This window comes from Pleurodeles waltl, chromosome 8, assembly GCF_031143425.1.
Source record: "Pleurodeles waltl isolate 20211129_DDA chromosome 8, aPleWal1.hap1.20221129, whole genome shotgun sequence".
Taxonomy (NCBI): domain Eukaryota; kingdom Metazoa; phylum Chordata; class Amphibia; order Caudata; family Salamandridae; genus Pleurodeles; species Pleurodeles waltl.
In genome coordinates, this window is record NC_090447.1 from 129,310,193 (window position 1) to 129,324,500 (window position 14,308).

The window sequence follows — 14,308 nt, forward strand, 5'->3', positions numbered from 1 at the left end:
TGGGCACACGGTCCAGGGGACGGAGGCACAGGAACACAGGGGAACTGGGAGGGCTGCTGTGCGACAGGGGGCGGACAGGCCAAGGGAACCCACTCTCCACGAGGCCCTCTCCTCCATCATGGGAGCATACCACCACTCCCAGGAGACGATGGCGACGGTCCTGGCCAAGTTTCAGGAGACCCAGCGCCTGCAGGACGAACAGTATTTGGGGTTCAGGGAGGAACTCAGAACCATCAGCTCCGCCCTGGGCACCATCGTAGGGGTGCTGAAGGACATACAAAAGACCATGTGGGACACCGTGGCACTCCAAGGGGCCCCTGACACTAGCATGGACGATGAACTGCCCACCACATCCACCGGCGCTAGTAGACAGGACGCCCGCCACAGGACCACCACACCAGCACCCCACCCCCTGCAGACGGACAACCACCACTCAAGCGGTCCCTGAGATCCAGGAACAGGACAGAGCAAGATGGCAAGACCCCCGACAGGAAATGAGACCACCCTGATTGTCATCCCACTGTCCCACTTTGTTACCCTGTCCATACTTTAACTACTCCAGCTCCACTTCCTATGCCCATATGGGCAGTGCACCTGTGTGACCAATAGACTGGACTCTGCCATGGACATTCCTCCACCGTCCCCATCACCATTTGACAACCCCCCTCCATTTTTGAGCACTTAAATAAACACCCTTGAACCACAAAACAATCTGGAGTCAGTCTGTGATCTGGTAAATTTGTATTATCAATGACATTGTCAAAATGCGTTTCCTATTGTAAAGCCAACATACCTATGTCACACATCACAAGTCCTTGAAGGATGCAAGCAGCATACACACGTTGGTAACCACACCTGTGAAACCGTATGGTAAAGGTACAACTCAGTGACCAAATAGTGCTATGGAATGACAGACATGATAGAGGTAGAAGTGTGAAAGTGAATGTAATGGTAAGAAAGAAATGTTCTCACCTGTATGTCACTGGAAATGTTGCTGTATGACTGACTCCCTGTTGTCTATGTCTTCTTCCTCAGCTTCCTCCTCATCACTGTCCACAGACTCCACAGGCTCCACAGCTGCCACAACACCGCCATCTGGGCCATCCTCCTGCAGAAAAGGCACCTGGCGTCGCAAAGCAAGATTGTGAAGCATGGAGCAGGCGATGATGATCTGGCACACCTTCCTTGGTGAGTAGAATAGGGAACCACCTGTCATATGGAGGCACCTGGCCTTCAGGAGGCCGAAGGTCCGTTGGATCACCCTCCTAGTCCGCCCATGGGCCTCATTGTAGCGTTCCTCTGCCCTGGGATTCCTCACTGGGGTCAATAGCCAGGACAGGTTGGGGTAACCAGAGTCCCCTAATAGCCACACACGGTGCCTCTGGAGTTGACCCATCACATACGGGATACTGCTATTCCGCCGGATGTAGGCGTCATGCACAGAGCCTGGGAACATAGCATTTACCTGGGAGATGTACTGGTCTGCCAAACATACCATCTGTACATTCATCGAATGATAACTCTTCCGGTTCCTGTACACCTGTTCACTCCTGTGGGGGGGACAAGAGCTACATGGGTGCCATCAATAGCACCTATGACGTTGGGGATATGTCCAAGGGCATAGAAGTCACCTTTAACTGTAGCCAAATCCTCCACCTGAGGGAAAATGATGTAGCTCCTTACGTGTTTCAGCAGGGCAGACAACACTGTGGACAACACGTTGGAAAACATAGGCTGGGACATCCCTGATGCCATGGCCACTGTTGTCTGAAAAGACCCACTTGCAAGGAAATGGAGCACTGACAGCACCTGCACTTCAGGGGGGATTCCAGTGGGATGGCGGATTGGTGACATCAGGTCTGGCTCCAACTGGGTACATAGTTCCTGGATAGTGGCACGGTCAAACCTGTAGGTGATGATTAAATGTCGCTCCCCCATTGTCAACAGGTCCACCAGCGGTCGGTACACCGGAGGATTCGGCCATCTTCTCAAATGTCCAAGCTGACGGTGCCTAGGAAGGACAACAGCGACCACAGAGTCAACAGATTTCCAGGTATGTACCCACAAATACACAGAACACAACACCAAACACAAAACTCTTCCTGTATGTGTGTTGAGTGTAGGCCTAGGTATGTGTGACGCAGTAGTAATTGAAGCCATGTGGACCCCTGAAATGGCGGCTGCCTGACCTCTAAACTGAGACAATGGGATGTGAGGTATCTGCGCTGGCGTTGTACACCGTCGCGGTAGGCGGTCAAGGACCGCGGCGCAATGCTGCATTGGTTAACATTGGACCCTATGGGTCCCAGGAGCCAATGATGAAGTGCGCCGGCGGTGATGATACGCACCGCCGCGGAAGTAACTGCCGCGGACGTGACCGCCATTTTCTATCTGTTGAATCACTCGATACCTGATCTTCGACAGGAGAGGACCTACAGTGCAAGTGCTGCTGTGACCTCGGTCTGGAAGAGACAATGGCTGCTGCGTCTGAGGAAAGAGCCCCTGCTCAGGAGTTGGAGAAGCTAGTTGACAGGGTCCTCCCCCAGTACACGCTACTCTACGGTCCTCCAGACCAACAGGTAAGTACACAGGGAGCACGTTGTATGGGCTATGCCTGGGTGAAGAGGGCTGGATGTCAGTAGGAAGGGGGCAGAGTTCAGGGAACATCAAGGACTGTGAATGCATGTGCCACATGGCAAGGGTAGGGATGGGGGTCACCCAATTCGACGGTGATGTTGTTAATGACTTCTCTTCTTCCCCTGTACATGTCATGTAGGTCAGCGCCCACCAGAAAAAGGACATTTGGCATGCCATCACCAAGGACGTCCGGACCCTGGGGGTCCACCAGAGACGGGGCACCCACTGCCGGAAAAGATGGGAGGACATTTGCCGCTGGAGCAAGAAGACGGCGGAGGCTCAGCTGGGGATGGCCTCCCAACGTGGGAGGGGTGCCGTCGCCCCATGACCCCCCTGATGTTCAGGATCCTGGCTGTGGCCTACCCAAGTTGGATGGGCGCTTGAGGGCATCACAGCAGACACAAGGGGGTGAGTACACTCTCATTCTGGGGACTTTGCGTGCAGTGGAGGGGTCTGGGTGGGGGAGGAGGGCTGTGGGTTTCCCTAGGCCAGGGCGACTTACGTAGGCTAGGCCCCTCTGTAATGCAGGCCATGTGCCACTCCACCCCACCTCAGTAGAGGGCCAAGTACAGGTATACATGCCCCTGTGGCATCCATGTGTGCAGATGTCCACCATAGCCATGTAGGCCAGATCCCAGGAATTGCATCTGTAGTGGCCAAGAGCACAGCGTAGTGCAGGGGGCTGCTGTGTCTGTATTGTCCGCCAACGGTAGCGGTAAGCCATGCACTCAATCTTTCTTCTGTCCCCCCCCCTTTTTCTGCTCTCCCTGTTCTTTTGTGCATCAGCATCATCAGGCGGAGGTACAGTGGCACCGGAGCACGAGGGAGCTGCATCCCACATGGCCATGGAGGGCCACACCACAGACTCTGAATACACCAGTGGGACGGAGGGCGAGGGGAGCTTCACGTCGGGCACAGGATCACCAACCAGCAACACGGACTCGTCCACCGATGGGAGCTCCCTTGTGGTGGTGGCACCATCTGTGCCCCCCACTTCTACAGGTACAGCCGCCACCTCCCCTACCAGCACTGCCCTCCCAGCAGCCCCTCAGCATTCGCCCTGTGCCCGCTCACCCAGGAGGGTGGGCATCACCTTTGCCTCAGGCACCTCAGCCCCTGCCCCTGTCACCCCTGCTGCCCTCAGTGAGGAGGCCATTGACCTCCTCAGGTCACTCACTGTTGGGCAGTCTACCATTGTGAATGCCATCCAGGGTGTAGAAAGGGAGTTGCAACACACTAATGCATTCCTGGATGGCATTCATTCTGGTCAGGCTGCCCATCATCGAACCCTGCAATCTCTGGCCTCAGCACTGATGGCAGCCATTGTCCCTGTGTCTAGCCTCCCCCCTCCAACTTCCTCCACCCAGACCCAATCCCCTGTACCCCAGCCTATCCCAAGCACACCATCAAACAAGCATGCATACACCTCAACACACACAAGTAGCTCAGTCAAACATAGGCACCACACAACCCACAGGCACTCACGCAAGCAGCATCCCCATGCAGACACACCAAAATCCACTGCCTCCACTGTGTCCCCCTCCTCGTCATCACCCTCGTCCCTCCCAGTGTCGTCTACACTCTCACCTGCATGCAATACATCTACAGGCACTAGGACTCGCACCAGAACACCCAGCACCACACCCCGCTCACCTGCACTCACTACCCCCACTACCATTTACACGTCCCCTGTGTCCACTCCCAGTGTGTCTGTGACACCCCCGCCCAAAGTACACAAACGCAGGCACCCACAAACCCAACATCCATCCACCTCACAACAGCCTCCAGTACCTACACCTGCACCCGAAACACCTAAAGTTACACCTCCTACAACCACCTCCTCTTCCTCCACTCCCAGACCCCCTCCAGCTACCCATCCCAGTCTTCGTCAGCAACTCTTCCTCAGCAACGTTGACCTCTTTGCCACCACCCCCACCCCCACCCCTCCAATTCATAAGTCCCGTAGTAGCACCTCAGCCAAAAAAACACCAGGACCTGTGGTGCATGTTCAAGGTATGTGGAGTGCACCGGCCACCAGGGCAGCCAGTGTGACACGGAGCCAAAGCACTGCCAGTCCACCCCCTGTGAAGCACCTCAAATTGGAAAGTGGCCGACGGGACAGGGTGAAGACTCCTGGCGGCAAAACTGCACACAAGGGTCCCAGGGGGATTGCAGAGTCAGCTGTGACTCCTCCAAAGGTGGTGAGGGGCCAGAAGAAGTCTGGTAAGAGCAGCAAGGCGGAGAAGGGCGCCATCCTCCCCGGCGGCCGGGACGCCACCGCTAGCACCATCGTCACTGGTCAGGAGACCACTGCCAGAGTCAGTGCCCAGGAGGGCAGCAGTATCGTCACTGGTCAGGAGACCACTGCCAGAGTCAGTGCCCAGGAGGGCAGCAGTATCATCGCTGGTCAGGAGACCACTGCCAGAGTCAGTGCCCAGGAGGGCCCTGGCAGCCACAGCCCCGCTGGGCAATGAGGGAGCGTCATGACACACACCAATGCACAGGTCAGAGACCGCCATGGCAAAGCACCGCTGCACAAGGAAAAGACCGCCATGGCAAAGCACCGCTGAACAGGGCAAGGCACCGCTGAACAGGTCAGAGACCGCCATGGCAAAGCACCGCTGAACAGGGCAAGGTACCGCTGAACAGGTCAGAGACCGCCATGGAAAAGCACCGCTGAACAGGGCAAAGCACCGCTGAACAGGTCAGAGACCGCCATGGCAAAGCACCGCTGAACAGGTCAGAGAGCGCCATGGCAAAGCACCGCTGAACAGGGCAAGGCACCGCTGAACAGGTCAGAGACCGCCATGGAAAAGCACAGCTGAACAGGGCAAAGCACAGCTGAACAGGTCAGAGACCGCCATGGCAAAGCACCGCTGAACAGGTCAGAGACCGCCATGGCAAAGCACCGCTGAACAGGGCAAGGTACCGCTGAACAGGTCAGAGACCGCCATGGAAAAGCACCGCTGAACAGGGCAAAGCACCGCTGAACAGGTCAGAGACCGCCATGGCAAAGCACCGCTGAACAGGTCAGAGAGCGCCATGGCAAAGCACCGCTGAACAGGGCAAGGCACCGCTGAACAGGTCAGAGACCGCCATGGAAAAGCACAGCTGAACAGGGCAAAGCACCGCTGAACAGGTCAGAGACCGCCATGGCAAAGCACCGCTGAACAGGTCAGAGACCGCCATGGCAAAGCACCGCTGAACAGGGCAAGGTACCGCTGAACAGGTCAGAGACCGCCATGGAAAAGCACCGCTGAACAGGGCAAAGCACCGCTGAACAGGGCAAGGTACCGCTGAACAGGTCAGAGACCGCCATGGAAAAGCACCGCTGAACAGGGCAAAGCACCGCTGAACAGGTCAGAGACCGCCATGGCAAAGCACCGCTGAACAGGTCAGAGAGCGCCATGGCAAAGCACCGCTGAACAGGGCAAGGCACCGCTGAACAGGTCAGAGACCGCCATGGAAAAGCACAGCTGAACAGGGCAAAGCACCGCTGAACAGGTCAGAGACCGCCATGGCAAAGCACCGCTGAACAGGTCAGAGAGCGCCATGGCAAAGCACCGCTGAACAGGGCAAGGCACTGCTGAACAGGTCAGAGACCGCCATGGCAAAGCACCGCTGAACAGGGCAAAGCATCGCTGCACAAGGAAAAGCACCACCACTACAAGCATCGTTATCTCATGTGCAGCTGGGACAGTGACGGAACAGGAACCATCACAGGGAGCCTGATGCAGTCTGGGCACCATTCCCCCTCCAGAACCAGTGGAGACATGCATCCACTCCATCTGTCCTTACCAGGATGAAGCACTCTGGGCACCAGTCCCCCTCCAGAACCAGTGGAGACGTGCATCCACTCAGTCTGTCCTGCACAGGATGAAGCACTCTGGGCACAAAGCCCCCTCCAGAACCAGTGGAGACTGTTATCCACTTGAGAGACTGTGGCTTTGCACTCCCCAGGATGTAACAGTGGGCAAACCACCCAGTGTAGAGACTTGAGAGACTGTGGGTTTGCACTCCCCAGGATACATCAATGGGCATGGAGCCCCGTCGTGGATCTGGCGTGGTGCTGTCATCCGGCTGAGGTGCCCCCCCCCCTTCCCTTCCCCCTGAGGTGCCTGTTGTATTTCTATATGATGCCTGTGCTGTGTTCTCTCCGTTTGTGGACAGGTATCTAGTGTGGGCCTCGCCCATGCATTTTTGGACCAGTGGTGCACGGACATTGATATGTGCATACCTGCACTACTTCTCGTAATGTATATAATTTTGATTGTGTATATATATCTGTATATATTTGGTACTGTATTTTGATACATTACAATGTTTGGACTGATTTCCTTTTGTCTTTGCATTCTTCCGGGGGGGTTGTGGGTTGTTACTGTGATGTTTGGAAATGCATTGGTGTGTGTGTTGTAATGTGCGAGGGTGGGGGTGTTGCGTATGTGTCCCCCTGACTTTTGCCTCCCCCCCCCTATGTCGTAGGTGCAGTACTCACCATTGTCTTCGGCGCCACCGTTGCTGGTGTTCGTAGATGAGCAGGAAGACAAGGGCAGGGAGTATTTGTAATGCCGGCTCCATGGTGTCCTCCTTCCTCGTGGAGTGTGTTGAGGTGAGTGTTTTCTCCATTGCAAAAGCTGTTTCCACCATGTTTTTATCCACGGTGAATCCGCCCCGGAAAAGGTGGCGGATTGGCGGGTTGTGATACTGTGGGCGGTACATTGTCTTCTGCCTGTCTGTTGGCGGTGACCGCCGCGCTGCTTGTCTGTACCGCTGTGGCGGGCGATGTGTAAAAGTGGCTGTCTATGTTGGCGGTTTCCGCCACGGTCATAATTCCCTTTTTTTGTCCGCCGGCCTGTTTGCGGTATTACCGCACCTTTAACACCGTCCGCCAGGGTTGTAATGACCCCCATAATTTCTACTGGCAATACTTTAAGAGCTATTTTCCAGCACAAAAACGTTTTGCAGTGGAAAGTAAATGCTTTATTAACAAAGTGTTGCTAAATCTGCCCCACACTGTCTTGCCTTTATTATAACATGGGTTAATCACATTGGTTGATTTGAGTACACAAGCCTTTGTGTACTTCAAGCCCAAGTTCACCTAAAAAATAATAAAACTCTAAAGCCACTTTTGTGAGTTTTATGCTTATCTGTTTTCTGGAGTTGTGACATGGCCCAATTGTTTTCCTCTACACAATGTTAACCAGCATAATTTTCCATTTGAATCTGTAAATCCTACTATTCAATTCGAACATATTTTTCACCATGTACTTATTCCACCACTACTGAGTTGACACAGAATTCTATTCAATGACATCCTGAACCCTGTGCACTCATATGTACTGAGAAAGCAGAACCGTTTATCTATGTGACTTAATGCCAATGCTTTATTATGAACTTGCCAATGACATTGTATCTTAAAATACATTAATAAGTTACGTGGTGAATTCAAATGCAGTTTTAATATTTGCTTAATGTACACACTACTCTTAACATGCTTGCCACGTTGCATGGAGTTCTTGCATTTTGTCTCCTAAGAAGATCCTGCCTCCTGCTCATTAATTAGCTCCTGCTCATTAATTAGTTTTGTTGAAGTAACCGTTTCTATAACTTGTTCACTTTCCTATTGATTTGTTTTGACTGAAAAATGTGTAACCCTGCTTTTGATAGGTATAGATTTTAGCATATTTATACTCCAACTGTATTTTGGGCAGAAGCTCTGGTTCCTTGAAACAATAATTATTGCCAGTGTTTTACTGGCTCTCTCTTTGCTACCTTTGCTTTAAATGCTTGATAGACTTTCCTGAAGTACTGTGTTTTACTTTTGGGTATACATTACTGTTAGACCTGACAGCCTTAGGGTGGTCACCCCTAACCTTTTGCCTGCCTGTCTCCCTCCACTTTTTGGACAATGCTTTTGCTGGTTTTAGGACCCTGCACACTTTACCACTGCTACCAGTGCTAAAGTGCATATGCTCTCTCCCTTAAGCATGACATTGGATTATTCCCAATTGGCTTATTTAATTTACTTATAAGTCCCTAGTTAAGTGCACTATATGTGCCTATGGCCTGCAGATTAAATGCTACTAGTGGGCCTGCAGCACTGTTTGTGCCACCAACTTATGTAGCCCTTTAACCATGTCTCAGGCCTGCCATTGCAAGACCTGTGTGTGTAGTTCACTGCCAATTCGACTTGGCATTTAAAAGTACTTGCCAGGCCTAAAACTCCCCCTTTTCTACATATAATTTAAATTAGGCCCTCGGTAATCCCTAGGGTGCTGTGTAGACAAAAAGCAGGACATGTACCTGTGTGGTTTACATGTCCTGGTAGTGTAAAACTCCTAAATGTGTTTTGCACTGCTGTGAGGCCTGCTCCTTTCATAGGCTAACATTAGTGCTACCCTCATATACTGTTTGAGTGGTAGCTGCTGATCTAAAAGGAGTAGGGAGGTCATATTTAGTATGGTCAGAATGGTAATACAAAATCCTGCTGGCTGGTGAAGTTGGATTTAATATTACTGTTTTAGAAATGCCACTTTGAGAAAGTGAGCATTTCTCTGCACTTAAATCCTTCTGTGCCTTACAATCCACGCCTGGCTAGGTTCAGTTGACAGCTCCCTTGTGCATTCACTCAGACAAACCCCAAACAAAGGATGCTCAGCTTCACTTGCATACATCTGCATATTGAATGGGTTTTCCTGGGCTGGGAGGGTGGAGGGCTTGACACTTACATGTCAAAGGACAGTAGCCTGTCCTCACACAAAGGACTGCCACACCTCCTACTGGTATCCTGGCAGACAGGATAGAACTGAAAGGGGATCTTGTGCACCTCTAAGCCTCTCTTTGAAGTCTCCCCTACTTCAAAGGCACATTTGGGTATTTAAACAGGGCCTCTGCCCCTACCAACTCAGACACTTCCTGGGGAAGAACACTGAACCAGAACCTGCAGCCTGCCAAGAATAACTGCCTGGTTGCCCAAAGGACTCACCTAACTTCTTTCGGAGAAAGACTGCTGCCTTGCTGTTGCCCTGCTGCCTTGCTGCTTTCTGGCCATGCTGAGAAGTACTCTCCAAGGGCTTGGATAGAGCTTTCCTTCTATTCCCTGAAGTCTCAGGACCAAAAAGACTTCATTCCTGCAAGAAGAAATCCTGGTGCAGTGAAAATCTATGCACCGGCTACCAGAAACGACGCACAGCCTGCACCGCAGTGAGAAAACCACTGCACGCCGAACCGTAATGACACAGCCTGACTTCGCAAGGAGAAGATCAACGGAGCAACAGCATAGCGCCTAGAAATTTGACGCACAGCACACTGGATCGACGCACAGCTGAGTCGGAATGACACAGCCCGACTTCCTGAAAAGAATTGATGCAACACCTGCCATGCGGTAGAATTTTCCACGCAACACCCACCTGTTCGATGCAGCCCCTGTGACTTCGTCCTGCCAACGCCGGATTTCAACGCATCATCCCCGGGCATCTGAAAACCCTGCAACCCGAAGATGATCCAAGACCGCGCGCCAGAAATCGACGCAAAGCCTTCCCTGCGTGAAAAATAAATGAGATTTTGTACGCAAACCAGGTACTTTGTGCTTGCAAGAGACATTTTTTGCTTTTGAGAGACTAAAGACACTTTATATCATTTTTACAGTGATATCTCAACATAAGCTTATTGCATCTTAATCGTTTTGACCTGCATCTTACCAGATAAATATTACATATTTTTCTAAACACTGTGTGGTGTATTTTTGTGGTGTTCTACTGCGTTATTACATGATTTATTGCACAAATACTTTACACATTGTCTTCTAAGTTAGGCCTGACTGCTCAGTGCCAAGCTACCAGAGGGTAGACACAGGATACTTTGGATTGTGTGCGACTTACCCTGACTAGAGTGCGGGACAGGGGGTAAACAGACTGCCAACCAAAGACCCCATTACTAACAATTACACAAACATATTTATGTGAAAGAATTCCACTAAACTGTGATTAATGATCAGTGCCACTGCAGAAGGAAAGGCACTTTCAAAACAGATCTACTCTTTTCCTCACATCAACCCTCGCAATGGAAAGAAGTTATCTCAAAGGCACTTATTGCATTTGAAACCAAAACCATTTCCTCCAGAAATAAACTATCCACTACTCCATATCCTCTGATTCAGGGGAAGACAGCTTCCTGTTTCACAATTGAAAGGTGATGATCCAAGTGTTAGATGACATTCTAGCCCAATCTGAAAACGAATGTTATATGCTCCTCCAACTTACAGAGAAGCTATCCATCATGGGTAGCTCCATTTCCACCAGTTGCTCTACAGCGACATCTCTTCTTGCACCATTCATCAATGCCCGTTCTCTGTAGTTTTTACTCCATTATGTTACCCAAACTCATCCTAGGTGCACCCCATCATACATTTATAAAAACCCATCATTCCACAGTCACTCACAAAAATAATGACACAGGGCCCAATTCACAATGGGCCTCTGCAGTTGTGGTTCAATAGTCATGGCGGGAACGCTGCACTTGTGGTAGGATCTCCTCAATGAGAAAGTGCAGTGTGGAGATTCCTCCACCAGTGTGGAGATTCCACCCCGAGTGTGGAGCCTCTGTCACAAGTGCGGAGGTTTTTTGTCAATCAGGTCCTTAGCTCACAGTTGTCCTGTAACTACACCAACACCAAATTGCCTACTACAGTTCCACAAGCATGAGGGAGTAAGTTCCGAACAATCTTGTGAGCGCAATCCCAGTTATAAACAACAACTTTAACACATCTAAGACACAGACCTGGCGCTAAAATCGCTTGAGAAAAAAACCTAATGTTCTAACCCCATAAATGCTATCACTCTACCAACAAATTTAGAAACACCCTAGAAACATGTATAAAATCCCTAAAAATAATAAAACCCTTTTTCTTCCCTGCTCCCATAACAAATCAGATGGTATGTAATTGAAGGCCTTCCCTCAAAACAACAAAAGAACCTCACTTCATTAGATTAATTTATTGATTATCTGAGAAAGTCCTAAACTTCTCTCTTGGTATAACAACTGCAAATCTATCACTATCTCACATAGTACAGTCATTGTGAATGACAGATATACTCAACTGAACTAAATCAAAAACCTGTAACCTTATCCAACTGTAAATTGATTCAACCCTTATTATCAAAAAAGAACACTCCCTTCTAAAATGTGTGCTGCATAATTGCAGATCAGCAGCCAAAAATCATCTAGAAATCGCTGACCTGAGATCCGCTGAGAATCTTTACCTCCTATTTCTGACAGCAACACAGCTAATGGACTTGTTTCCATCAGTTCTCAATCTCCTCTTACCGAAAACCTATTTTATATGGATTGTAAAGGAAAATCAGAGCGAGGAGTTACATTCATACACAAAGCTTTTATCCAGAGTAAATCAATAAAAAGGGATTGGTTCCCATCCTTGTAAATCATATCCATTCAAAACAGCAGAAAAGAGCAACACAATTTTGCACCCTATCTATCACCCACTAAGTGATAACTCATTATTTACTGAAAACCTAACTCAGCTCATAATTGAGAAATTAAACTTCTCTGAAAATAACACTTTTCAAGGTGTCTTCAGTCTGCATTAGAGGAATGCTAATTGTAGTGTCCAGCATGATTTAGAACAGAACCTTCTGGCTCCGCAGACTCCTTATCAGTGTGATGTAATGGCTAGAATAGAATGTAATGAAAGTGTGATTTAGAAGTTTGGAGTTCACAGATGAATAAAGATGTGTGATTTACAGCTCCATATGTGGCCTTGTCATTTTGTCGGTACCAGGTTGGGGAGAGCGCTACAACTGGCGACAAGAGGGTATAAGTAACCCGAAGAAGAAAGTACTCTCTTGGAAAGTTTGCTGTGGTCCAAACACACTGCTCGTGTGTGCCACATGTGCCTTCGTTGAAGTGCTGAGCTGATGGTTAGAGCATGTGGAGTCAAAACACAACTCCAGCTGGTGTGGTGTTTGAATGGAAAGAGAGCTTCATGGAAAAGTCAATGCATCGTTGGTCAAGAAGTCACGACCAAGATCATACGAAAAGGTACTGTGCTGCCCTGCAAAATAAAGTTATACATTGTGCGAAACGTTAACACTGAAGGCGGATACAACTAGACACATAAAGCACAGATAAAGACAATTATGAGTTGCCATAGATTGCTACGAATAAAAATGCTAGATGACCGAACAAGCAAAAAAGAAGCATACTGCTATTATTTCTACCTAAGTCTTGATAAGTGGAGAATTATAGCCACAGCACCTGGCGTGGAGACCCAAAAAGAAGCACTGGGGTTGTGCTTACTGAGCTGTCCAATTCCTGAAGCCACACACCATCAAAGCTGTCGGGTGGCTATTCAGAAGTGACGGGACTCCAATCGAGACTAGAAAGTAAGTCAACGCTTCCAAGACTGCCCTGCATGACACGAGGCTGAAACATCGTCGGATCTCAGTGATAATGCAGACCCCCAAGGACAGTTGACCGCATTTGACAGAGCTCCACCCTCAACGTCAGCCACTCCCATGAACAGTTACACTGCTGCTGTCTTCTGAAACCACCACCACCATTTGACACTTCCAAAAGCTAAATAGTGGCGATAGATGGACTGCCTGGATAGAGCGATTTGAACATTTCATTGATGATCTTGAAGAACCTGATAACAGGAAGATTATCAACAATATCAAAGATCTTGTTGGTGATATGTGAAAGAGGCCATTTTGAAAATGCCATGAACTGATGAAGAAGTCACATACCGTCAGAATAAGAATGCATTGAATCTCAAATTCAATCCAGTACTAAACATTGATTATGAAGAATATGTTTTCAGTCATGAACGTCAAAGATTTGGTGGAACAACTGATGAATTCATGGAAAGATTCAACACACTCATCAAACACTGTAAGTTCAATTAATTTAATGATGAAGAAGCCATGTGGCTTAGAGTTGTCTTTAGATGCTTGTCCGATTTGCTTAGATGAAAAATAGTGAGAGGAACTCTGGAGCAAGTGTTGATGGCTTAGTCTGGAGCGAGTGTTGAGGAACATGCTGAAAGAAAGCTGCCGACAAGAAGGCCAGAGTTGCCCAGAGTGAGTCATTCATGAGTGCGAAATAAAAGACTGAAGGACACAAAGTTGTGTCTACACGCAAAAAGAAGTTATGTTTTAGATGTGGATTTACATTTCCATGTGAAGGAAAGTATTCCCCCATTAGTCAGCTATGCAAAGGCTTTGGTAAAAGAACAATTTTGTGATGATGGTCAAAGCAAAGGAAAAAGTAAGCGCATCACCGTGTAAAGACAAATTGGTGGCCAGAGCATTCCTGAAGCAGTGTTCGGCATGCACCCCAAGGTCAAGCAGCAATATCAGTTGGGGACAATAGATACTGAACAAAGTTGATCGTCATCTAAATCAACTTCAAGCAGTTATTTTGCCTCAATAATAAGTGAAAGTGAAGAAACGGATTGTGCCATATCAATACTTACCTCAGAAAAACATTAACATGTCAGACTGGTCGCATGTGAGGAAAAAAGTCAGTCACAGTCGACATGTCAAAGTAAAACAATCATTCAAAATTACATTGAAAATAAATGGATGTTCAATACCTTTCATTATCGATAACCATGCATGGATAAGTATAATGCCTGAAGAATAGTACAATAAAC